Source organism: Prionailurus bengalensis, chromosome B2 (assembly GCF_016509475.1).
Source record: "Prionailurus bengalensis isolate Pbe53 chromosome B2, Fcat_Pben_1.1_paternal_pri, whole genome shotgun sequence".
Taxonomy (NCBI): Eukaryota; Metazoa; Chordata; class Mammalia; order Carnivora; family Felidae; genus Prionailurus; species Prionailurus bengalensis.
The window spans coordinates 73,623,707-73,650,695 of record NC_057349.1 but is presented as its reverse complement, the minus strand read 5'-3'; the positions used below and the strand labels follow the sequence as shown (position 1 = coordinate 73,650,695).

At 40.1% G+C, this 26,989-nt stretch overlaps 1 long non-coding RNA gene across 1 annotated transcript; it reads left to right on the top strand.

The window, feature by feature from the left end:
* Positions 1 to 21,808, top strand: LOC122489730. Its single transcript, XR_006298985.1, has 3 exons — positions 1 to 1,544; positions 20,694 to 20,816; positions 21,412 to 21,808. It is a non-coding gene; the product is annotated as an uncharacterized LOC122489730 (long non-coding RNA).
* The last annotated feature ends 5,181 nt before the right edge of the window (positions 21,809 to 26,989 follow it).

The window sequence follows — 26,989 nt, the reverse complement described above, 5'->3', positions numbered from 1 at the left end:
AACTAGACCTACTGCAGTGATAATTTTGCAATATATGCAAATAATGAATTATTATGTTGTACACCTGAAACTAACATAAGTCAATTATACCTCAATGAGAAAATTTTTCCTAGTTACATTCTCTGTTAGAAAATAAAAGTTAAATGGTATATACTGAAACTGTGTGGGGAAAAATTACAAGGCCAAACTCATTTTCAGATATCCAAGACAGATCATTTCCTAAGTAATCAGGTATTTGTGCTATAAGCTCTCCCTTTATGTGTCTTTTATACACTAATTATGTGCATATGAACTGGATACATTTTTTTTTCTTTAAGAGAGAATCTTAAGCAGGCTCCATACCCAGTGCAGAGCGCCACATGGGACTCAATCTCACCACCATGAGATCATGACCTGAGCCGAAAGAGTCAGATGCTTAACAGACTGAGCCACCCTGGTGCCCCAGAACTGGATACATTTTTAAGTTGTGAATATGAGTTTATATAATACAAGTATTTTTCAAAATATTTACAAACTTCTTTAGATATGGAGCTTGGTTTAGGATGCATTTGGAGCTCCTAAATAAAATCCTATAAATACACTCCTTTTAAAATAGACGGCATTTGAAATAGATGGCAAATATATATATAGTATTCTTTTAAAGTTAGGCTAAAATATTAAGGGAACCTGCAATCCTTTCATGTGCATATGAAATGATAAAAGAAAGATTTGGAAGCGGTGTAAGTTGTTTTTACTTACACTTTCAAGGCACAATTTAGTGTGCAGTAGGACTTCCAGTTTTAAGATGACAGAGAAAAGACATCTTCAGCCTCCTCTTGAAAATCACCTCTGAATAACAAGAAAAAGAAGCAAATACAAGCTTCACCTTTGATCAAACCAGGGGTTATCCTTAAGACTGAATCTCAGTATAAGATGACAAAATGTGTATGAATCCCATCAAACTTAAAGCAGAATGGCCTCCACTTATTACTTGACTGGAACTACAGAAAAGCTCTAGTTCTTGCAGATTTTCCTCTTTGCCTGGTTCCAGTTTGACCTCTTTTGGGTCCAACACACGTATCCTGAGTTTTTTAGAATTTTCTCATTTCTCAGAGTAGATTTGGTTATCTATACTGAGGAGTTTCAGGAACCACGGATTAACTGACAACTTCAGCTTTTAGCAGACTTCAGCACAGTGCTTTGTTATTGTGGCCCAAGCCAATTCAGTATCATCAGGCTTACCTCACAATAGTATCTCATCAGCTCATCAGTCCTACTAGTCACCCCTATGTTGCAGTCCACAAAGCATGGTCTTACTTCCTGATTTTGTGTGTGGGTACCTTTCCTAGTTAGCCCAGAACATTTTGTATACAGTATACAAAAGTTCTGGAGACCTACTTTACTGCATACCACCTATAGCAAACAGTAGTGATCTTATACTTAAAATTTGCCAAGACAGTAGATCTTCTGTTACTGCACCCCCCCCCCCCCCACACACACACACTACAACGATGACAATGACTACTGCTGCTGCTGCTAAAGAGGGAAGGAGGAAACTTTGGGAGGTAATGGATATGTCTATGACCTTGAAGGTGGTAAAGGTGGTGATGGTTTCACAGGTATACACTTATTACCAGACTTATCAAGTTGTATACATTAAATATGTAAAGCTTTTCACATGTTAGTCATCTCAATAAAGTGGTTTAAAAACTCATTGAAATAAATAGGTTGAAAGAGCTGAACATGATCGCCTTTGAGCTGGGGTCAGAGAGCAACTATTTTGGTACAAGTCTTTTTTAGCAGGGATTGACTTATAAGCTTTTCTAATTATTTTACAATAATTTAAAAATTATAAAATTAACTATAAACTAAAAACTACAGTAAGTAGATAGCTTTATAGAAAAGAAAGACAATTCTTGCTCAGTATAAATACTGATTTAACTTGTGTTTGATCTTAAAATCTGAGACCGTAAAACAAGTACACTGAACCTGGTTAATATGAAAGCTCTAATTATTCAGCCAAGTTTCCTTCATAAAATAAGCCCCAGTCTCCAAAGATGGACAAGTATAAAGCCTCCATCTTCATTTGCTATAGCTATCAAATATTTTAAGACAAAAATCTGTGATGGAATATAAGCATTTAGATTATTTGCATATATTAAAAATTGTTTCATAGCCCTATTTTTTAGACTTGTTAAAGACTTTTGAATCCTACTGTGATGTATAAATGATATAGAGATAACTGTGTATTCTGATAAATTACCAAAATATACCATAAAGTTACAGCAGTAGATAAGCATATTTGAATAGACCCTTTTCTCTTTCTTTTTAAATTTATTTATTTTGAAGGAGAGATAGCGGTGGAGGGGCAGAGAGAGAGGAGGGAGAGAGAATCCCAAGCAGGCTCCTCGCTGCCAGCGCAGTGCCCAGCATGGGACTCCAACCCACAAACTGCGAGATCATGACCTGAGTTCAAGAGTCAGACGCTTAACCGACTGGCCCACCCAGTCGGTTTATTAGACCCTTTTCTAATAAACATATTAATTGTTGGGTGTTCCTATATGGTATATGAGTCGGTAAAGAAAGTAACTCTAAATAAAGCAGGAAGTTAACAAAATCGGGTAAAGTTTATCAGTACCTGGGGTTGGTTTCTATTAAAGCTAAGCATTTTAAAAATTGGTTTCAGTTTTGTGTACCATTTCAGGCTAAGATTCTTCTTTGGAATCATTTTGAAGTTTGTGTTTTAAGAACAAGTGAATCTTAAAAGTGTTCTAAAATTAGAAATTAGAGCTTTTTTGCAGGTGACCAGGAGTTCAAAAGTCCAAATTTTAATGTTTAATAAAAGTCTCCAAATGAAGCACTATCTTTCAGATTCATAGAAACAGATGGCATATTAGTTTAGAATTTTATGCTGTGTCTCTCTCTGTCTCAAAAATAAATAAACGTTAAAAAAAATTAAAGAAAAAAAAAGGGGGGGCGCCTGGGTGGCTCAGTCAGTTAAGCGTCCGACTTCAGCTCAGGTCACAATCTCACGGTCCACGAGTTCGAGCCCCGCGTCGGGCTCTGGGCTGATGGCTCAGAGCCTGGAGCTTGCTTCCGATTCTGTGTCTCCCTCTCTCTCTGCCCCTCCCCCGTTCATGCTGTGTCTCTCTCTGTCTCAAAAATAAACGTTAAAAAAAATTTTTTTTTTTTTAATTTTTAGTTGTGAATTGTATCAAAATTTTTAGCTTAAGAATTGGAAGGGTGAGGGTTTTTTGCATTCTGTTTGAACATACCTACAGTTGGTAGGTGGATAATGTTTAAACAAGGATAAATGTTTAAACAGAATTACACAAAGTACATTCATCAGTTTTATTTTTCTGTTTTCATTTTATTGTGTGCCAAATAAGCAAGTTTAAAATTAGAAGGCAAAATAAAAAAATTTTTTACATCAAGTCATAAACATCAAATCAAGCTAAATTTTGCTCCAATATAGTGTATAACTTTAATGAGTAAGTCTTAAAATTCTGTGGAACATGTTCTGGAATATTACAAAAGTATATTTTGTATACTTTATGACAAAGAGGAAGTAGTAATATCCACCCTCACTGAAAAAAGTCATTTAATAAGATAGAAAATAAAAGCATAATTAAGTTCAATTCATAACAACTTATGCCTGACACTATTGAATGTCTTACTTTAAACGTTTTTGAAGTATTCTATTGGTAGAAATTACAGATGGTTCTATTAAAAATAATTATTCTGTCACTGTAACTCAATTCTTCATTCCTTCCATAATATTTAGAGGATATAAAACATTGTCATTTTATTTTTAAAGTTTATTTGGAGAAAGAGAGAGCACGAGTGAGGGAGGGACAAGAAAGAGAGGGAGAGAATTCCAAGAAGGCTCTGTGCTGACAGCATAGAGCCTGACGTGGGGCCCAATCCCATGAACCATGAGATCATGACTTCAGCTGAAATCAAGAGTTGGCCTCTTAACCGATTGAGCCATCCAGGAGCCCCTAAAACTTACTGTTATTTTAATTTCAATTAATTTTTTAGAGAAAATTAGTTTATAGCTATTTATCTCTAAAGTTCTATTTGTTACCTATGTCACTGGTTTCATTTAAATCCTCTATTGTTTCTAACATTTCTTTAAAAAAATCTAAAGTTTTTGAAACAAATTACTAACTGCATTTATCAATAAAAATAGAAAAACATGCAAGTTTTAGAACTCTAGTATTCCTTTTATTTCCAATCCCAGTGAAATGGAAATAACAGTAGGCTGAAATGAAAAGATGAATTTTCTTTTACCTTTTAAGAAGAATAACGTAGCAGTGACTAGTCTAATAAGCAATAAAATAGAATAGTGTGTTTGACTCATTTTGCAATCATTAGACATGAAAAACTTTTAGAAAAAGAGCCATTTAGCATTATTTTATGTTAGATACATGTCCATAACTATGTATCTAAAGCCTTCACCATCAACATCACACTCATCACCGAGCATATTTAATAGCTACTGCATAGAAGGTAAAATTCAAGGACACGGACTAGCAAGTACATTCTCTTCTATATAGGGAGTGACATTTGAGCTGAAGGTGGCAGAAAATAATGTAATGTTTTATGTTTCTAAGAGCTTTATATAAGAAGAGATAGGTAAAAAGTACTAGAATTAAAGGTTGTGACTGAGATTTGATTCTTTGTATGTATGTTAAACAATTATTTTGCATTAGTTAGATACAGCCCCCACAACACGACCTTATCTTCAACTTTTCAGGATAGTACACGATTCAAGGTGAAAAGTTGCAGGCTTATCAGAAAGGAGATTTATGTTCTCTTTAACACCATTTGTTCTCAGAGTTGTTGGTGTAAAACTTGCTACTCCTCTGGGGTTTTCATAAATCTAAAGCATATTTATTAAGTTTGCCACAGGATTACTTTCATCAGTAAGATGCTATAATGCCATGTAAATGAACTATCTGGAGTTCTTGTGAAGCTATATTAGAATTAGTTTACAGAAATATCAAGTATTTGAAAATAGGGCAGAATATATGCTAAATGCAGGGCTCCCTAAAATGTTTCAATAGAATGCTAATTCTGAGTGATTCTAATAGTGCTATGTATTTCTTAAAACCCCTGTGGTAAACTTAATTTGGGAAATGCTGGGTTCAAGACTATAGTATTCCTCAGATTCTGCATTGCAGACTCACAAGAAGGGCCCTTTCCAACATGCTTTATTTTAAGATTTATACTAAATTCATTTAACCAGTGAACTTTATTATTATTGTTATTATTATTTATTATTATTATTTTTTTTTTTTTGAGCAATACCCCTAAGGAATTGGAGTTCTATGGAGAATATTCTGGATTACACTGGCATCAAAATTAAATACAAAGCTCTGGAATTAGACAAACCACCAAGGCACTTTACCTCTCTGAGCCCTGGGTTTTCACTGATACATTAAGAATAATTGCTACTAGAGATTGCTAGTTCATGTAAAGAATATAGCTTATTATAAGCACAAAGAATATATCTTATAAGCACAAATAAAAAATTCTTACATATCAAAACATTAGAGGAGCAGAATCCACAAACAGCCACTGTAATTTCTCAGAAAGTACAAAGCCTAGAAAAACTGAGCAGTATGTCACCAAAGATAACTACGAAGCAACAGAAAAAAATTTGAACTATTTTTATTAAAATATAAAGTTTACTTTGGTTTATGATTCATAATTCAATCCATAATTAGTTCACTATTAATTTTCACATAATCTTCTTTAATCTTCATAAAAACGGCTGATACTATGTCTATTTTTACATTTAATTTTATAAATGACAAACCTAAAATAACCTTCCCAAGCTCTAACTAATCTGTGGAGCCAGTATTGAAACTGATCGGAAAGAACGAAAGGAAAGGGAAAGGAAAGGAAAAGGAAAGAGAGGGAGGGAGGGGGAGAGGAAGGGGGAAAGGGAAAGAGGAAAGAAAGAAAAAGAAAGGAAAGAAAGAAAAAGAAAGGAAAGAAAGAAGGGGTGACTGGGTGGCTCAGTCAATTAAGTGTCCGACTTCAGCTCAGGTAATGATCTGGTGGCTCATGAGTTCCAGCCCCCTGTCTGGCTCTGTACTGACAGCTCAGAGCCTAGAGCCTGCTTCAGATTCTGTGTCTCCCTCTCTCTAAGCCCCTCCCCCTTTTCTCTCTCTCTCAAAAATAAACATTAAAAAAAAACTGATCTAACTCCAGTTAGAGAAAAGTGTGAGCAGGGGAGGGGCAAAGGAAGAGGAGAGAGTGAGGATCCAAAGTAGGCTTTGCACGCCAGCAAGGAGCTCAATATGGGGCTCGAACTCACAAACCACAAGATCATTACCTGAGTTGAAGTGGGATGCTTAACTGACTGAACAACCCAGGCACCCCCATGCTCCATTTTTAAAATTAATATATTTATATTGTTAAAAACTTGAATATAAAAAGATGAAAAGTCACATCTACCTCTCCCCCATCCTCTGGTTCCTGCTTTCAGATGCCCCACATTTTCATTAGATTAGGTGTTTTTTCAGCCCCTTTACGCAGATTCAAGCACATGCAAATATATGTTCTTAGTTTCTCCTGTAAGTGTAAAGTTCTAGGACATCAAAAGCATGATTCATTTAAAAAAAATTCACATATTTTAAAACTTCTGTGCTATGAAAGACCTTAAGAGGATGAAAAACAAGCTACAGACTATATCTAAAATAAGGAACCACATCTAAAAAAAGAATTATAAAATATGCAAAAGATAGAAACAGATTTTTCACCATACAGAAGATGCAAATGGCAAATAAGCACATGAAACTACATTCAACAGCATCAACCATTAGAAAAGTGCCAATTAAACCCACAGTGAGAGATCATTATACGCCTACTACAACAGCTAAAATGAAAACTAGTGATAATGCCAATTACTAGTCTGGTAGGATATGAAGAAACTGGGTCTCATTTGCTGGTTGTACATGTAAAAATGGTTCAGCCACTCTGGAAGATAGTTTAGCAGTTTCTTGTAAAACTAAACATGCACTTAAGATATGACCCACCAGTTGCACTTTTGGGCATTTATCCTAGAGAAATGAAAACTTATGTTCACACAAAACCTGTATACAAATATTCATAGTAACTTTAATTATAATAGCAAAATACTGGAAGCAACTTAAATCTTCAAACCCAGTCTCCTACATGTGTGTGAAAAGTTCTCAGTCTTTGTGCCAGTATTTATGCAGTTAGCTGCAGAATTATGTAACCTGTCTCCAAGATGGCAGCCATAATCCCTCCTTATCCCACATTCAATTGAACAAACTTGTACATCCAAACAATGCTATACTACAATAAAAGGAATGAACTGTTGATATAAGCAACAGCCGGGATAGACAAGGATCTTATGCTTAGTGAAAAAAGTATGTAATCTTGAAAGATTACATACTGTAAGATTTCATTTATATAACATTCTCAAATGAGAAAAGTATATAGATGGAGAACAAATTAGTGGTTGGCAAAGAACAGAGACTAGAGTTGATGGTGTGACTGGGAGAGGATGAGCACAGATACAATGAGACAGCCTGAAGGAGTTCTTTTGTGGTGTTAGAATAGTTCTGTATCTTGATTGTGGTGGTTGTTACACAAATCTATACATGGTATAACATTGCATAGAAATGTATGCACACACAAATAAATAAAGGTTTAAAAATGATGTAAAGGTCTTGGGGTGCCTGGGTGGCTCAGTCGGTTGAGCGTCCGACTTCGGCCCAGGTCATGATCTCACGGTCCGTGAGTTTGAGCCCCGCGTCGGGCTCTGTGCTGACAGCTCAGAGCCCGGAGCCTGTTTCGGATTCTGTGTCTCCCTCTCTCTCTGCCCCTCCCCGTTCATGCTCTGTCTCTCTCTGTCTCAAAAATAAATAAACATTAAAAAAAAATTTTAAAAAAAATGATGTAAAGGTTTTTAGTTAGCAATATACTAATGTCAATTTCCTGGTTTTGATAGTGTGCTAGATCACTATATATTGTCCAATAAGCCATAGCCATGTATTTTTTAATTTTTTTAATGTTTATTTTTGAGAGAGAGAGAGAGAGAGAGAGAGAGCGAGCCAAGAAGGGGCAGAGAGAGAGAGAGAGAGAGAGGGATGGAGACACAGAATCTGAAGCAGGCTCCAGGCTCTGTCAGCCCAGAACCCGACGTGGGGCTCACACCCACGAACCGCGAGGTCATGCCCTGAGCCGAAGTCTGGCGCTTAACCAACTAAGCCACCAAGGCACCCCTAGCTATATATTTGATACCACCATTTTAGGAAGTTGGTTGAAGCCTACATGGGACTCTGTACCATTTTTGCAACTTGCTGTCAGCCTATAATTATTTCAAAATGCAAGTTAAAAAAAAAAGTGCACACAGGATAGGAGGGATTATCTTCACCATCTTGGAGAAAAGTTGCACAATCCTCCAGCTAAGTGAGTAAATAGTGACACAGAAACTGAGAACTTGGGATCTAGGAGTCAGCAAACAAAAGTCATGATCCCAGATGATCTTCCCCTATTTGGTTAAGAGGACAGGAGGCAAGAGCTATGGGTTGGTGAGAACCATCAGGGCTCAATTTCCATTAACTCAGGCTCAGGATGTAGTGCTTGTCTCTGAGGGTAAAGAGTCTACTAGACAGGGCAACTAACTGCCAAAAAATAGAGGGAAACCTGGGCAGAGACACAATCCTGAAAATGAGGCCAAACTGGAGAAGGGAATGGGCAAAGTGGGGTTTAGACAAACCTTGGGAGTTTTGGCAACGGGGGAATCTGAGCCAGTGGGTCTTTGTGCTGGCGGTATGACTCATCACCAAATCCAACGGTGTTGGATTCAGAGGCAGGTAAAGTGCACAGACTGTTGAAAGACTTCTGGAACTAGGACAGGCCTGAGCTCTCAAGGGACATCATGGTGAGGAGCTAGAGAATGTAGACAGTGGAAATCAAGCAAAGGTCAAAGCATAAAGAGAAAATAGGCACCTTCCTCATCCAAGGAATTCTACATTTGACCTCCTTTCCTTTACCATTGCATTTCTTGCACATGGTTTTAATTAGGAAATGACTGCAAAGTACTATACTTCTTTTTATAGAACTAGAACACTGATTAGCAAGAGTTGTTAAGGTTATACTTAGATGGAATCAAACCACATATGGTGACTGAAGTCATTCTGTTTCTTTGCGGGGGTGGTGGGGTGGTTGTGGTGGTGGTTCTGAATGGCAATGTACTTTATGGACACTGTCCCTGCTTTTTTCTTTGAACAGAAGGAAGAACTTTTATTTTTTTTTATTTTATTTTTTTTTAATTTTTTTAACGTTTATTTATTTTTGAGACAGAGACAGAGCATGAACAGGGGAGGGACAGAGAGAGAGGGAGACACAGAATCTGAAATGGGCACCAGGCTCTGAGCTATCAGCACAGAGCCCGACGTGGGGCTCGAACTCACAGACCGTGAGATCATGACCTGAGCCGAAGTCAGACGCTTAACCGGCTGAGCCACCCAGGCGTCCCAGGAAGAACTTTTAAAATAACCTCAATGTAATCCCCTTTCCCCGCCCCCAAAGCTATGTCAATACATTTAAGTATTGAGGCTTAAAATTCCCTGACTGAACAGCACTCCTATTCACTTTCCAAGATAGGCAAAAGGCAAGTTATTTTCTGTTTTTTTCTTCTATCCCTACACCCCAGTATAATGGGACTACACCAATAGGCTGAGTTCTTGTTCCCATTGTGAATGGTCATGTGAGTAAATGCTGATGTCTTATTCAGAGCCCCTGCCTTTCCACCCCATTCTTGAGAAGAATGTTTTATATAGAACTACCTCCATGCTCTTTATGCCCCTATACAGATGTAACTTAATCCTATTTTAATGTTAGAAATGTTGAGTACCGGGCACACACTTCAAATGCTTTCTTAGGACCTAATTTGGTTTCTAAAGGTATTAAGGATGCCTGGATCTGCACAGAACACATTTTAAAAAATCAATTCAATAGTCAATTATTTTACACTGGCTACTGAATAAGGGCTTCAAAACCTCTGATTAGTGCAGGATACTATTTAAATGCATGCTCTCAATTTAATAGAACATACGGAATAAAAAAAAATTGAAGAAATTGTGAATAATAGTTTTGGTGATAAAATAACTTGCTTACTAGCCCTAATGACTTAAATTTGGTATTTATTTTATACAGATTTTTCCATCAGAATATAATTCCAAGTAGTACCAAACATAACAATGGCTATATTTAACAAAGACAGTACTGGCTCTAATGGTCAGGGCTTCAATTATCAGAAGTTTCGTACACTAACAAGAAGATGATTCTGAATTTAGCTTCACATATTGAATAAAATGTGTGGCATGAAAGCATGAAGTGATACTTCGGCAGGAAGCCAAGTACAGACTTTTAACCCCCAATGTTTGGCTATACTCTAGCCTGCTTGTTGGCATACCATGCCCTTCCCTGCCTACGATTGCTATCTCCCAATTAGAATCTGGTTGACACCTGATCCTTATCTCAGTGGGTTGCCATCAAAGTTAATTTTTTAAAAAACACAAAGCTCTTTGAGCTTCTTTGACATAAGTAGGAATCACCTTTCATTTTCTGTTCTAAAATAGGCTATTCGCTGCTTGGGAAAACAGAACATGGAATTCTGGACCTATGCCCTAGGGAATAGCTCAGAGTCCCCCTTACACATTGGCAGTGGCCGTTAGGTTACCCTGATTACTCTGTAGAAAGCACAGCTCAGCCTTGACCAGGAACACTGGAAACCCTGAAGGGACAGCCAGTATTATAAACTGCTATTAGAAAAGGAATTCCTTAGAAAAGGAACATGCCTAAGAATTGTGCTTTGGTTTATGTTTGACAATTTGTCTTGCTTTCATGACTCTTGGCTCTGAAGCATCTTGTGATACTTTCAAAAAAGATTTAAGTGACTGAGTATGTATATATTGCTCTGCTAATCACTGCATGTTTTAATCAAAGAGAAAATATGGATTCTGTGTGCATTCTGAAAGTCAATAGACAATTGATCAAACTTTGTTCTGAGCACTGAGTAAAGATTTTAGTAACAAGTGGGAATGAACTGACCTTCATTAACATACCTTCACTGAGGTAACTTTTACTTTGGGCTGACTCCATCCAGAAGGTATTTATAATTAGCAGTCCAATTTGTAGGACAGAGCCAGTATAGGATATTTTGGCTTGATAATATAGCAATATCATCTGGTCACAATAGAGGCAGATATTTTCTGTAGATGACTTTGCAATTGATCTTGTGAGTTCACAGATCTTTCATCACAAGGTAATATGATAAGTGATACAAAAGTAATTTGCATTCATCAGTATACACTGATATACACTACTTGTCAATAATGGATTGACTTTTATACTTTTGATGGCAAGTCCCACATCAAGAAATGTGTGAGGGGACTGGGTGTTTCAGCAATACTTAATATGGATGAAAAAACATGGTAGAACCTCAGGAAGGCTAAAGCTCTTAGCTGCGGTAGTGAAGATGGCAGGTGGTTTTCCTTGCATTAATTAAGGCTAGAATTATTGATTATATGGCTTAACAAGAGGACATTCTCACACCTGAAGTGATGTTTGACGTCAGACTTAAGGACTTCCTATGGAGAACCACTTTCTTCCCCAGTGGCTTTATGCACATGCCTTGAAATGTCGAGTGGACGCTTTCAGCTACATTAACTATTTGAGCAATGTAATGTCACAATGCATGGTGGCCACAACAGGTTTGGCCAACTGCTTTGATAGAAAAACCTGAAAATTCAAGAGATCCAGAAACCCAGATTGTTTGGACTCTAAGGTAGTGTTCAGAGGATCTACTGCCTTGGCATCCTACAAAGACTTTTTCCAGTTCTTCATGAACCGTTGTTGATAAGGGCTGCTGGTATCCTGCCTGTCTGCTCGGCTTGAGAGAGGGCCATAGAAACCTCTCTCTGAGCCACACTGAAGGGAGGGAGGTTATTCAGACAAAACAAGGCTTGCCAACCCCTTTTTTTTACACTTACAGACATTTATGAGCACTGCTACACATTGGACAGGATCCTAGGCATCTTTCCTGGCCCCCTTGCAATAGCATCCAATTCCTTGGCTAACTAATTCCAGATGAGGTGAAGAACTATGGTAAGCAGTAGCATCATCATCATGCAAAACCAAGACATATGGGAAAACTTAAAGATGTGGTGTTCCTATGACTGTGTGTTTTAATCATCAGTGATGTGAGCAAGTCCCCCTCTTTATGAATAGCAAAGAGCATTTGTGTTTGGGCTTCAAAGTGGAACTCTTTCTGGGTTCTGCTTAAAGTTGGTTTTTAATTTTCTTAAAATGGTTTTGGAATCTACAGTTGAGATAAGGACATTAACATTCACATATTGATTTTGCCTTTAAATTGAGGAAATATTGGAAAGTTTTAAAACTTACTTTAATATTCAAGAATAGAATAGGATAGACTCAATCGGATTACATAAACTTTCCCATTGGATATTGAACCGTGTGTGTGTTGAATGTTTTCTGCTGGGTTTCTAGTTATGTAGGGCACATCAGCTTATTTACCCCACAGCATAGTGAGCAGCAGCGTAAGCCTGTGGTTCTCTTGGATCCAGTAAAGCTGTGATTCTGTGGGAACATTTATAATATCACGTTTTCTGTCTCTCTTCTAAAGGGCGACTGAGGGAACCGATGATCCCTCTGGGCCTTTGCATGAGTCATTCAGTGCCGCTGTTTGAGAGTTATTGGCAGGCATCAGTCACCTCCTCCTTCTCCTTCCGCCATCCTGGGGAGCTCATCTTTATCACTTCCATGCATCCCTTTTACTGTTGTGAAATTATTAAAAGAGAGAGGTAGGGGTGTGTGTGTGTGTGTGTGTGTGTGTGCGCGCGCACACAAGCATGCGCATGGGAGAGGAAGGTAGAAGAATGGGTGATTTGTAGGTTTCAAATTCTCTTCCATTTTATGGTGCGGAGTTGCATGCTATTTCCAAGACAGACATCGTATGAGAAACAGATTTCATTAGAGAGTCTGAAATGACAGGAATGGTTTAAATTTAGCACTGGGGAGGGAATGCTGCCTCTAGGTAATGTACATCTAAAATGATTCCAAATGTTTTATCCGATGCCAGCTGTGCAGCCTTCTGGATAAACCATTTCACGTCATATACTTCACAGCATTTAGGGCAGATGTATCGCTCAGCCACAAAGATCCTTAACTGAAAGCAAGTGGCCGCTGTGGCGCTGCCACCTCAAAAACAGCTGTCCCCTCACTGCCACCCTTCACGTTTTCAGTGCCAGCACCTCATCCCACCAGCCTCAGTGACTGGGCTCAATGTGAGGCAGACCAATAAATTCTGCCCGCTGAGACTGGGTTTCCCTGGGTACACTAGCCATTCACTCCTATTTATTTTCCTTGGGACCCAGTGAATCATCTTTTGTACCGTCTTATGTGGTGTGACTCATTTCAGGCTATTTTCTGCCCAGCCTCAGCCGAGAGGCTCATTTCTGGAGAGGGCCCTTTCTCATCTGTTTAATGTCATGAATCACAACACTGCGCTTCATAGAAACTCCACGCTCACTTTACCAGAGATTAGTATAAACAATAAGAGCAGCCTAGCAAAGAGGTCGCCTTCGTGTGGGTGAAGCCCAGGCCTCTCCTGGGGTTATTTTAAGACCACAATTTGCATATCGCTTTACAGCAATGATAATGTTGGCCTTTGCAATTTTGTTCCCTTTGCTTTTATCAGGAGGCATATATGTATCGAATGCACTGTTGAAACCAATATCTGCTTCGTTTTCAGCACAAAAGTGGCTGGTGGTCATTCCCACTTCCTAGTGGCCTCCCCTCCCGTCCCTTCTTCCATTTTCCTTTTCTCCGTGTACATTTTGGAGCAAAAATAAAAAAAAATTATTTCTCCTTCCGTGCCCTAATATAGGACAAACAGTTTTTCCAGAGGAAGCGTTACTAGTTTAATCAGAAAAATAAGAGTCTGTCCGGTATACTTATAACTGATCAACTTTATGTTTTATGGAGATTGGAGAACTTTTGGTGTGTCTCTTAATATTACAGAAGCTAAGAATAATCAGTGCTTCCACTTAAGGACGAGGGGGAAGGTGCAGAATGTCTGGTGTCTGGTTCAGGTGCTCGGGGCACGCTTGGCCGCCTTTACTCAGTGGAGACTCCTGATAGCGGGGCTGGGTGTGGCCCCGGGGGAAAATGTTGAATCTTCTCAGCAGAAGAAAGGAAATCTTTTCCCCATTGTTTTATTTAATTGCTTTCATTTTTTAGGGCACATTTTAGACTTATACAAGGGTAAGACTCAGCTTTTCCAGGATTAGGAAACAGATTGTAAAATATTTTGCTGGGTCAGGACACAAAATACCTCACCCTGAGACCAGCGCAGAGTCTTACTCAAGTCTCCAATGCCTCGAAAGTTTAGGTTCTGAAGGAGATGTGACAGGAAACGGTTGCATCCATGCCAGTTAGTTACCTAGTGAGCAAAGAGGTCCTATGTAATCTATGCAGTGTTCCTGAGGAATGCAGAGTGCTGCTAACGGTGTCCCCACTGATGGAGCCACCCCTGGCTGAGAGGCGTGGGGCCGCTCCCACAGCTGCAGCCCAGAGAGCGTAAGGCACGGCATGCTTCTGCTATGTGTTTTAAATTAGCTTAGTCAAGCTATAAATATTTTTGGTAATTTATAAAAAAACTGAAATGTTTCTGTCTAAGCCAGAAGACTGGGTTGTGCAACACAAATTAACTTCTTATGGAGGTGGGGTCTGGAAAACAGAAGGGAAGTGTGCTTCTAACCATGGCTGCTGCAGTGGGGTTGCAGATAATTGGTCAAATTTGCTCTGAGAATTTCTCTGTTGCCTCAGGCATGAAATTCGGATTCCTGCACATGGGCTCTACTAACCTCCGCTAAATGCCGACACCAGTCTCATGAGTATGTCCCCATCTCTTGATGCATACTTCCTCACGAGCTGCCTCTAAACTGACGGGTTTTACCCCATTTTCCCTAATTAGAATAATTTCTGTCTTCCTTTCCGCCATGCCTGGTATCTCTGTTTCTCCCGTCAATACCAAGGCAGAACCTCCCATCCCAAGAACTTTTTCTGAAGAAATTGAAACAATTTTTAATCACTTATGATCACTCTTCTCTTTGTATTCCATAAGCAACACTGGTTATATATACAGCAGACTCTGGCATTCACTATATTAGAATGATGATAATGTTTGAGAGGGTGGACACGAGATGACAGACACACAGCTTTTTTTCTTCTCCTCTCTCTTCCTCTTTTCCTTCCCTCCTTCTTGCTTTATAACTTGAAAGAGACAAGGAAATACTAGGTTCAGCTGGAGCTCTTGAGCTGGACACACCTGGAAACTCTGGGCTGAACGGGGTGATGCTGACATTTTTCAGACTTTGGAACCAGTCTGGATGCCTTAACTGGAGCTCTGGTCAACCAGAATGTGGTGGGCGCCCTGGTAACATTACCTATTGTCATTTCCCATTTTCCTGGTCAAGGAAACTAAATGTCAGCAAGGCAGATAACACCTAATTATTACTGTAATATACAGAGAGCAGTGCTGGCACTAGGGTGCCTGAGGAAGATACAAAAAGGAAAGACTTAAAAGAAACTTACAAAATGCACAATACTCCAGATCACCAAATCTGTATCATCTGTTGAGTTGTGTCTTAAGTGATGATGGGTACCACCCAGCTACAGTTACACACAATACTCTTTTGGTCCTAATGACTGGAAGAGGCACAGAGTAGTGGGAACTGGATCATAGAGGTGGGGCTGGACATGAAGTTCAGATATAATAAGGTGGTGAAATGCAGAGCTTAGTGATGGCTGGCAGGGGAAGGGAAGGCCTGGTCTCTGATGACATTCAGGCTTTACCCTCGGGAGACAGGGTGGATGGGGGTGTCATCCCAGTGAAAGAGGAATAGGTCATTCTAAGTGCAGCAATGGAACTTGTGATGTCTGCAATTCACTTGGACTACTGAAGACACTGCAAAGTCAACATGGCCAAATTAGAACTCTCCATTTTCAATCCTCATCCCCAATCCTATTTCCTAACCGTTTTTCTAGGTCAGTAGCATCCAACATCCATTCAGTTACTCAAAAGAAAAAACTTCAGAGAACTTCTTGTGTTTTTTTGTTTTTGTTTTTTTGCTGTTACCCCAACTGTCAATCTACTTCCAAAATAACCCAAAGACATTCCTTTCTCTGTATCTCCGCACAAAATAAAAGATGAACTCCACTCATGTTTTAATGGAATAATCACAGTTCTTTTCTCCTTTTAAAACAAAAATAGGAAACTAACATCAAAGTGTGGATTATGAGGCCTTGGGGCTCCCGGCATATCACAATATCTGGTACCCTCTTCTTTTCCAATTCCACACCCTTGTACAGTCACCAGTGGCCTATATTATGTACGTGAGATCTCTCCTTGGCAGGGAAAAAGAAGACAAAATGATATCATGTAACTTTGGACAGGGTATAATTTTTTCCCATCTAGTGTGGTTTATGTCTACATTTTATGAGCTTCTCTCCTTCTCTCTTTTCCTCTCTCCACTCCCATTTCCCCTCAGCCCAAATTCTTCTCATGAATCCCTCTTTAGCCATCAATTAGGAGACCCTCAATGTGCAAATGCTATGGTACCTCTATTTGCCATAGGAGGCTATCCATCTGGGGATAGTTCTGCCAGAAAGACAAGAAAGACTGAATAAATCTCCCAACTCAGAATTCAGCATAGAGACAACACAAAGGGTCAGAGCCATATTTTTTTCTTATTCCTTTCTTGACTATAAAATTTTGTTAAGATTTTGTTTACTTCAAAGTATCTATAAACTCTCTGGATAAGAACTCAAAACACATTTCATCTGTTTAGTTGTAATTTCAATTCTAGTTAATATAAAGATTGTTTTCTAAGGTGACCCTACCTCAAATACAGTAAGCCAAAATGATTTCTAGTCAGTCATGTGATTAACTTTTCACCAAGTAGATTAGCAATCAAGAAATTTTAAGTAATATGACTGTAAATTACTCCGTTTCTGAACAGTCCAAGATGTCTCAATGGATTTCTGAATTTATGTACATATTTCTTAAAAGGCAAATATGTGAAGTATTAAAACATAATGCAGCTCTACAAAATTAACCTAGTTTCCATGTAAATGCCCAGGATTCAACTCTTGTTCTTTTTTTTTTTTTTTTAATTTTTTTTTTTAACGTTTATTTATTTTTGAGACAGGGAGAGACAGAGCATGAACGGGGGAGGGTCAGAGAGAGAGGGAGACACAGAATCTGAAACAGGCTCCAGGCTCTGAGCTGTCAGCACAGAGCCCGATGCGGGGCTCGAATTCACAGACTGCGAGATCATGACATGAGCCAAAGTCGGACGCTTAACCGACTGAGCCACCCAGGCGCCCCTCAACTCTTGTTCTTTATTCACTCCATTAATACACTCATACTTCCATTCTGAGTTCAAGATAATTTGAAGACACTTGTTCTGTATTTAAGTCTAAATTTAAGAACTATAATTTCTGATGTATTTTTTTTTCTTTTTTTTTTTAACATTTATTTATTTTTGAGACAGAGAGAGACAGAGCATGAACGGGGGACGGTCAGAGAGAGAGGGAGACACAGAATCGGAAACAGGCTCCAGGCTCTGAGCCATCAGCCCAGAGCCCGACGCGGGGCTCGAACTCACAGACCGCGAGATCGTGACCTGGCTGAAGTGGGATGCTTAACCGACTGCGCCACCCAGGCGCCCCTGATGTATACTTTTTGAGAAAAATTATATTTAAAAAATCTATTCATCTCCTTATAGGCAATTATTTCTTGGAGTCACTATTAATGCTTATACACAAAAAGATTCTAACTTTAGTTATAAAACTTATCAGCCAAAAATTCTTTCTAGGATGCAAAGAAACAGAGAAAGGTCTACATGATAGAAGCACAAACCTTCCTAAATCCAGTCATTCCTATCACTTACTATAGATAGCAACAAAAACTGGTAAAATTAAGCTCCAGACCTATATCCAAAGGCCATTTGGTCCAATCTTACTCTCACATCTCAAACAAAACATAACCAAATAGAATTAAATCCTATTTCTTTCCAAGCCTCTCCAATTGATACATTGTTATAAAAATCAAGGCACAATAATAGAGAATCAGCAGCCCCTTCAGGATAGAGGTTTCAAATACGTAGAATATGAAAATTTTGTACAGGAAAGTTGCAAGGCTATACAAAGAATTAAGAATAAGGGACATATATCTTAATGTAATTGGCCTAAGTTCAACATAGATGGAGAAGAAATGGATTAATTAGCTTATAGAGGCCTTTTGCATACCTCTCTCACATTGTAACTGATTCAGGAAATTTGGATTTAAGCCATCCTGTACATGGCATTACCCTATGGAAAAGAATCAGATCTGAAGTAGGTCTGTGAAAAATTTGGGCAAATGCAGGGTTTCATTTTGGGAGAATCTTTTTTTTTTTTTTTTTTTTTTTTTTGAGAGAGAGAAAGAGAGAGAGAGAGAGAGAGAGAGCAAGAGAGCATGAGCATGAATGGAAGCAGGGAGGGAAAGGTAGAAGGAGAGTGGGGCTTGATCCCATGACTGTGAGATCATGACCTGAGTCAAAATCAAGAGTCAGATGCTTAACCGACAGAGCCACCCAGGCACCCCACATTTTGGGGGATCTTTTAAGAAAGAATGTTTCTTCTCTTTCTGAGAGCACTGAGAAACCTACTATGAAACAATCCTGTTTCTCATTTTGGACAGCATGATTTGTGGATGTAAAGTCTGGAACTGCCATAGCTATTTTGTCAACATAAGGGACACACTGGCTTGAGGATAAAGCTAATAACATGGAAGGCAGGACAGAGAATTAGAAAGAAACTGGTTCGCTGATGACATCATTGAACCATGAAGCCTACCTTGCCTCTGGACTTTTCAGTCATGTCAGCCAATGAGCCCCTCCCCCCTTTATTACTTAGGGCAGTTTGATTTTTGGTTATTTGCAGTTTAAGTCCTAACTGGTGACTCCTGACTCATTAGCACATAACTAGTATGTAAGCCCAGGTAGAAAATGTAGAGAGGAAAGACTGAATCCTGGGGCATTCAAACCTTAGAGATTGGGCCAAGAAGAGGAACATAAAAGAGAGAGGAGAAACTGACAGAAGGTAGAAAGAGAATGACTAAAGTGTGGGGTCACTGACAAAAGAAAGTGAGAGTTTTGAGAGTTCCCCCCTTTGAGAGTTCCTGGGAGTCCAGGTAACATGAGGGCAGATTTGTGACCCTTGGAAATGGCACCACACAGCTTGTCAGTGGCCCTAGCAAGATCAGCCAGTGGAGGGGAGGGAGAAAGACAGAACAGACCAGAGGAAAAGGGAGTGAGGGTGTGAAGATGGTGAACGGATTCATGTTTCAAGTTTTGCTGTGAAGAGGAGAACAGGGAGTCAGAAACAGGGGGTGCTGTGGGATTAAGAGAGTTTGTCTTAGTTGCTACTGTCATTCATTTTTTTGAGCTTGAAAACCACGAGCCTGTCCATGTTTGGATGGAACCATTCAGAGAAGAATACATAGAGGCTGCAGGAAAGAAGAAAAATGGCAAAAGCAATTCCTTGTACAGGTGAAGGCGCTGGGTGCCAGAGAGTGAGGGGAGATGCTTCACAGGGGCAGCAACATTCCTTTTCTTGTCAAAGGGGAGAGCGCAGTACATAAGCACGGATAAAAGCAGATGTGTGGATTTGTGATCAGAAGATGGAGAAGCCCCTGTTCGATTTTCTGAGCTGAGTATTAAGTGAGCATCAGAGCATCATCTGTCAGGACACAGGGAAAGAGTGTGGCCAAACATGTGGTCATTACTTCTCAGCAGGCAGAAATTTTTTTAGGCTCTTGGAAAATGACCTTTTATAGTCTGGAAGTTGCAAAAACTCTTCATAGTGAATTTTTTATCTGTTAAGTTAAAGGGATGCTTTATAACTGTTTTGTAAATTTGTTGTGCATAAATGGGGTTGGAGGTGATGATGGAGGTAGGCGTTTCTTTTACTATCAGTTTAAGGTTTAGGCAACTATATTCAGATTCTCTTAAAGCTGGTTTTATAAAAGGAAATTTAAAACTTGCCATTCAAAATATTTACAAGCCAATGACATATATACTATTTCCTCTCCAACATGGAGTGCCTATTTGTTATAGTCACATTAGCTCGTATTTGTGGTCTTTGTTGACACAGCCCTGGCCTTTTCTTTTTTCTTTAAATTTCCTCTAGTTCTCTGGTGTTTTGAAAAGTTGGAAATGAAATTTATAACACTTATCCAAAGCTATAACTAAAATGCATATTCTTAATAGCCTAGATGAAGAAGAAAGTATCATATTCCATTTTTCTGGTCAGTTTTATATAAGATCAATTTGAAACACTGATGTTTCAAGGTGATTAGCTATGATTTCTAGTTATAAGTTAGTGAGAGATTCTTACATCTTTATTATAGGTTTTAGCTAACAAAATAATGTAAGCTAATTCGACTATGATAAAGACCATGTAGAGGAGGAAAGAGCATGGCTTATTGTTTTGTGAACACTCTGCTGCTGGGTTTGTCATCTTTTAGGCAGTGTAACATGACTTGTTTTGCATAAAGCCACTTAAGGGACTTGAAATACAACATCTTTTGTATGTAGCCTCTCTAGCTGCATTATTTCCGAAGAGCCAGCACATCGATCACATCCACCTCCAGATTTCTACTTCTGATGACACATGGCTGAGAACAAGGACGAGTTTCATTCAGGCAAAGTCAAATCCAGGTCAGTCTCACTGTCTATGAATCAAAGACATTTGGGGCAGAGATGAAAATGCAAGTGTTACTAGTTAAGTTGTTCAAAACTTATGGCCCAGGAGAGAGTAAACCCACACATATCACAAAACGCAGTCACTGGGTCAGTTCCAGGCTTTTGGAAAGGGCATCAGTTAAAACCACCATAAAGGTATTTTGTTAGATTTCGATCATGGACTCTTTAGCTGTCAGTGTATAACTATTTGAATTTAAAACTACAGAGATTTTATATAATTGATACATAACTAGCTAATCAGGCATATATATGAGTTACATATATACATGTGTGAGTTTTAACTTAGACATATAAGTGCCTAAGTTGTGTGCGTGTAAATTAAAAGTTCCTTTAATGAAGGGGCTTTAGTGGATGGTAGGGCAGTGACAGGTGACAGTCCAATTAAACTGAAGGAGTGAAATTTTGGATAATTATACCATTTTCTCTTGTTTCTAGTTTTTCTTAAATTGAAAGAAAAGCATAAACAGATTTAGAATACAATCCAAGATTTGTACGTGAATTTTTGCACTGCCCTGTGGTTCTGATTCTTCCTCTGTCATATGTAATACAGGCTCCCCGAAACCCAGAGTGATTTTCAAGTCCTGTGTTCCTAATGTGGAGTTTTCAAACCACATTCCACACAGAACCAGTATTACCAAATGTTCCCTGTAGGGGGAACATTTATGTATTATAAATGAACATTATATATCTTCGTCCTACTGATATCACGTGACTTGCTTCAGCCAATGAAATGGCACAGGAGTGCCGTGTGCCACTTACAGAAAAAGCCCAAGACCTTCATGAGGTTCTGCAGTTTTCCTTTTATCTCCTCCATGAGACCTACAATAGCCCGAGTGGGAGTTGCTCTTTTAGCCTTGATCCAAGAGTAAAGATGTTGAAAAGAGCTACAGCCACCAAGCAGCTGTCATGTAAAGTGAGTAAGAAATAAAGCACGCTGTTACAAACCACTAAATTTTGTTACTGCAGCATTCCAACCCATCCCTCCTGATGCATTCCCAGCATCAAAAGGGTTATTGAAGAAATTCTGGAAATGATGCATATGCTATCCCACTCAAAATAATGCACATTGGCATTTTAAAGGATGTTAAAAAAAATCCTTCAGGAAATAAACCAGTTTACTACTGTGATCTAGCATTTTCCCAATTATCTTGATTAAAGAATATTATTTTTTAATGTTTATTTATTGATTTTGAGAGAGAGAGAGAGCATGCGCACATGTGTGAGCAGGGGAGGGAGAGGAAGAGGAGGAGAGAGAAAAAAATCCCAAGCAGGCTCTGCAATGTCAGCACAGAGCTGGATAAAGGACTTGATCTCATGAGCCATGAGATCCTGACCTCATCCAAAAGCAAGAGACAAATGCTTAACCAATGAGCCACCCAGGCACCCCAAGAATTATTTTTTATATAATACTTAATAGCCTTTCTCCAAACACAATTTTAAGAAGAGCTGCCCTAATGCATTTTTTTTTTTTTTGTTACTGAAAGAAATTGATTCAAGGAGCCGGTGGCTCTTGTGAACGTCTGCAAACTATTAATTACTACCTTTATTCCTTTGTTCATTCATTCATTAAATAATGAAAAAATATATCAGGTCTCCAACTGCTATCTTGTGGATGTGCAAGAAATATCACTGTCATTAACATACATAACTCGATTTAATTTCTGACTGCATGTCTAAGCTTTGACACAGTACCTAGTTTCAAGAGCATGATTACTACTGGTCACTTCTCAGGTGTCCACTGTCTAGTTCCACATGGTGGCTTCAGGACTGGGGAGAGGATATTGTCATACTAGTTTCACAACCAAGCCTAGAACACGTGAGACCCTTTGCAGGGCTTCCTATGATCCTGTGTACTTGGCCACATCACCCAGCCTGTCCTTTCATAGCCTTAACGGTGCTGCCAAGCATCGGGGTCCAGTTCTTTGCTCTGGGACTGCAGTAGGCAGAATTCTATGATGGCCTCCAAGACTCCTGGTCCTAGGAATACACATACCTCTTCTTATTCAGAAAACAATAATCTAGGGACTGGTGTGAATGGATTTTTCAGGTGTAACTCAAGTCCCAAATCTGTTGGCCTTAAATTAGAATATTCAGATGGGCCTGACCTAATAATGTAAGCCCTTTAAGAGCAGAGTGTTTTTTCCTGCTGGTTGCAGGAGAGGAAATCAAAGATTCAAAGCATGAGAAGGCTTCAACACACCATCACAGGCTTAAAGGTAAAATGGAGAGCGGCCCTGACTGACAGCCAGTGGGAAACATGGGCCTCAGCCCTAAGACCACAAGACACTGGGTTCTGCCAACCTGGAAGTGATTTCTCCCAGAGTCTCCAGACAAGGCTCGGCCTCGCTGACACCTCAGTTTCAGCCAATGATATTCTAGCACACACTGTACTGGACCTACAGAACCGTGAGCCGTAGGACCATGGAAGGCACGGCCCCCGTGGAACTGTGAGCTAATAATGAATAGGGTTTTAAGCTGCTAGGTTTGTGGTAATGTATTCTGCAGCAATAGAAGATGAATACAGGCCCCGAAGGGTTTGCTCATGCTCCTCTTCTCCCATCTGGGGTCTCTGTTTCCAGTTTGGAAGGAAAATCAGAAAGCGAGAGGGAAGTCTGTGCAGCCCTTATTTCCTCAAGACACTCTCTTTATAACCTTTCATTTGTTTCAAATGCCGTCCATTTTTCTTAAAGTTTCGATGTTCAGAAAGTGAAAGCCAGAGACTTGGCAGGCTGCTGCACCCCTCCCCCACTCCTCCGTCCCTCAAAACACTCAGAGCCACCACTTGCTACCCCTAGACAACAATCGGAGCCAATTACCTGGTTGAAAGTGGGGAGAGGAAAGAGAATAATACAGGGAGGGGTAAATGCTCCACAAACCGGTATCTGTACATCCTGTTCCATCCCAACAGCTTCATCCCACAGCTGTGTGAATTTAGACATGGCAGAGGAAAGGCTCCCGGAAGGGACATCAGAGGCAGCATGTGACCGAGAGACAGTGGGGCCCTGTACACGACTGCCGGCCCTGCCCTGGCTACATTCCTTACGTGCTGCAGGATGGCACCAAATCAGCCCATGGGAAACAGAAAGGAAATTGTTCCCCAGGCTCTGGCCAGAGGGCACGGCCCCCACAGGGAGCACTTCCCCAAGGGTGGCACCATGTGGCAGTGAGGCGTATTTACATGGTAAAAATCCTAGAGTCTCGGGTGAAGGGAGAAACCATCTGGTGGTGCCCCTGGTATCAGGCTCTGGACGATGTGGCCCAAGTCCTGATCGGTAATTTCGTAAGCACGTTTCTCTGGGGCCCGAAGAGGGGGAAGCTGCCGGCACGGGAACATAGGCTGTGAGGTACAGAACTTCTAAGAATCACAGGGGAAGCAACCTTCTCCTTTCTTTCCCCAGGAGAGCCTCCAGGGAGAAGAGGCAAATAGAACGAGCCATTTCCATGTATCCAGTGCCCACTTTCTGCCAGGCAGTGTACCACAGTTTCCATGCATTTTATCGTTTAGCCCTTATAACAAATCTGCAGGGTTGGTGAATCCCCATTTTAAAGATGAGGAAGTTAAGCCACAAAGAGGTTGAAAGTCAGGGGATAGAGTTATCAGGGTTCAGTCCAACAGACCTTGGCTCTTGTCCTTCACTCTCAAAACAGGTTACCTGTTACACGGAGACCCCTAAACAAGATCATCTGTGGGATGAAGGTGAGAAGGAAAGATCGCGTGGCTCTGGGACAGCATGAACTGGCATCTAGGTAAAACTGTTTAAATTCGTTGTCAAAGAATCCAGTTTGGAAGAGGAGCTGTGATCACTTTGATCTTGGCGGCTACACCCAGACACACTCCCTTTGTGCCTCCAGATGTGGTTCTATTTGTACTCAGTATGGCGGCCTGACAGGCTTCAAATCTAGCTCACTACTGCTTTCGGTCTCTTTAACACCTTATTGTGTAGAATGACTCCCTTCTATTGATCCAATAGCATTTGATTCCAACGGCTTCTACGGTAGTTACCACATCGTATTACAGGTGTGTTGTCACCAAAGGTTCCACCCTACCACCATTACTATTGATTCTTGTTTCCTCAAGACCAAAGTAAGTCCAGCACATAGTGGGTCTTCAGTATTTGAGAGAAAAAACCAGAAATCTTTGCCTTCTCCTGGCCACGGATATGGTGACAAATGATTTGGTTCTAGAATATGTTCTTATAAATTGGCCAAGGTCTAGTCAGCTCTGAAATCAGAAGCATCACTGACCTGCCCCTCTGGTGCTTGAGCCAAAGGATAAACACTAAGACTGTGTTGAGACGGGAGGTCCTAGTCAAGGTGAAGGACAAGGACATGGTTATCAGAGCAGGGGCTGAGGGGATACCTGAGCCCAGTGAGTTGTGGTTCTGAACCACAGATAAGCAAGCTTCATTTCAAGAGGTCTCCACCAGTGAAGACAGCAGAAAATCTCAAATGCTACAGTTCTTGGCTTCCAAAGGAGCCCCTGCTGAAACCATTACCCAAGAAAGTAACTGCCCTTAATCCTCTGTTCCACTAGCTGGCACTGCTGCCCTTCCTCATCTGGTCCTTTCCACCACTCTCTGCCTGAGCCCTCCTCATGCCTCCACCAGACCCAGTAGGGGCTGTTCCTGTAGAATTCTACTTGAAGCCCTCACTGGGGCTTAGCTCTATAATTCTCACATCTGGAGATTCTTGTGTACTCCTGTTCTTCTGCTAGATGCTTCTCCTCAGCCAACCCCCACCCTGTATATGCCGTGTGCCTTGTGGAAGCTAAGTCTCCCCGCCCTTGCCCTCGATCCCCACACCAAGCTGTATTGGGTCTGGCTTGTCACCGGCTGCTGCCGGGAGGAATCCTCCTGTTGGCTCAGAGGGATGGGAATTGCAAGACGGGGAAAGATCTTGCCACGGACTGAGGAGAGTGAGAGGGATGTGGTTCTGATAATGCTGTTTGGAACTTGTGATGTGTTTTCTCAGAAGTGATGATAATGAGGTTCTAGAATGTTGTTGGTATCACACTGTTTTGGCTAGGCGATGAGTGCCACTGGCCGTGGTTGGGTTGTCTGGCATAGCTCTATGGGTAAATATATTCTGAGTTCCCAAGAATGTCTTGGAGATGAACTTTGATTCTACAACTGGTTAGGAACTGCCTGTTTCTCAAATTTACCCCAAGGAACTTATGATTTTTCTGTGTCATGATTCTGAGGTAGTTCTGGTTTCATGATCAGTATAAATCAGGGTCAAATCTTACTCTCTTAGAAGTGAATATGCTAAGAGAATAAGTTTTCCTGAAAACACCTTCCCAGAAGGCGACACAGAAGCTGGACTCCTCATTCTGAACAAAACTCAAAACATTCTGCCCTTGGATTTGATTCCTGTTTTGAATATTCTTGAGGAAGGAAGGAAGATAGCTGGTAAAGGGGCGCCCAGCTACGGTGGCCTTGCACCCAGATCCCAGGTTTCAATGAAGTTACTTCCTCCTCAGATATCTGCCCTTTCTTTTTATGTTCTTTTCAGGATATTATTAGAAGACATGTCAAATATGATCTTAGGGACAAAGATTTTGAAAATATCTGCTTATTGAAGCTTTGGTCTTTAATTCTTCCTGGTTGTATCTAAGTTCCTGGTTGTATCTTCCTAGTTGGATCTAAGTTGTATCGTTCTTTTCTGAGTGAAAGAGATGTGATCATCAGTTTCTTTAAATTGACTCAATCAACCCTGGCTGAAGAGGTTGGGTAAGTTCTGAGGAATGATAAGACCCAGTTCATATTATCTTACAACATGCTCCCCACTCTTGTCCACATCACCCCTTGAAATGTTATTAAACGAGTGGCAAACATAATCACTGTCTTTCCTCTCCTGTTCTTTGGTTTCCTCCAGCTTGCTGACATGGAAAGCAGCCTGAGCAAGTCCACAGTTTGTTGGCAGTATCCTGAGGTGAATTGGCTGTGTGGTTAGCACTCTGAACTTCAGAAGGACAAGGGTTTTGAAATGCAAAGGATCAAGAGCAGGACTGCCTGTTATTTTATCAACAAGGCAGCCTTGTTTCTCTTGTACCTTTGAAATAAAAGGTGAGCTTTTCATCATCCAAGCAAAACTTACAGGCAGAGAGTATCTCTCCCTCTCATGTCACA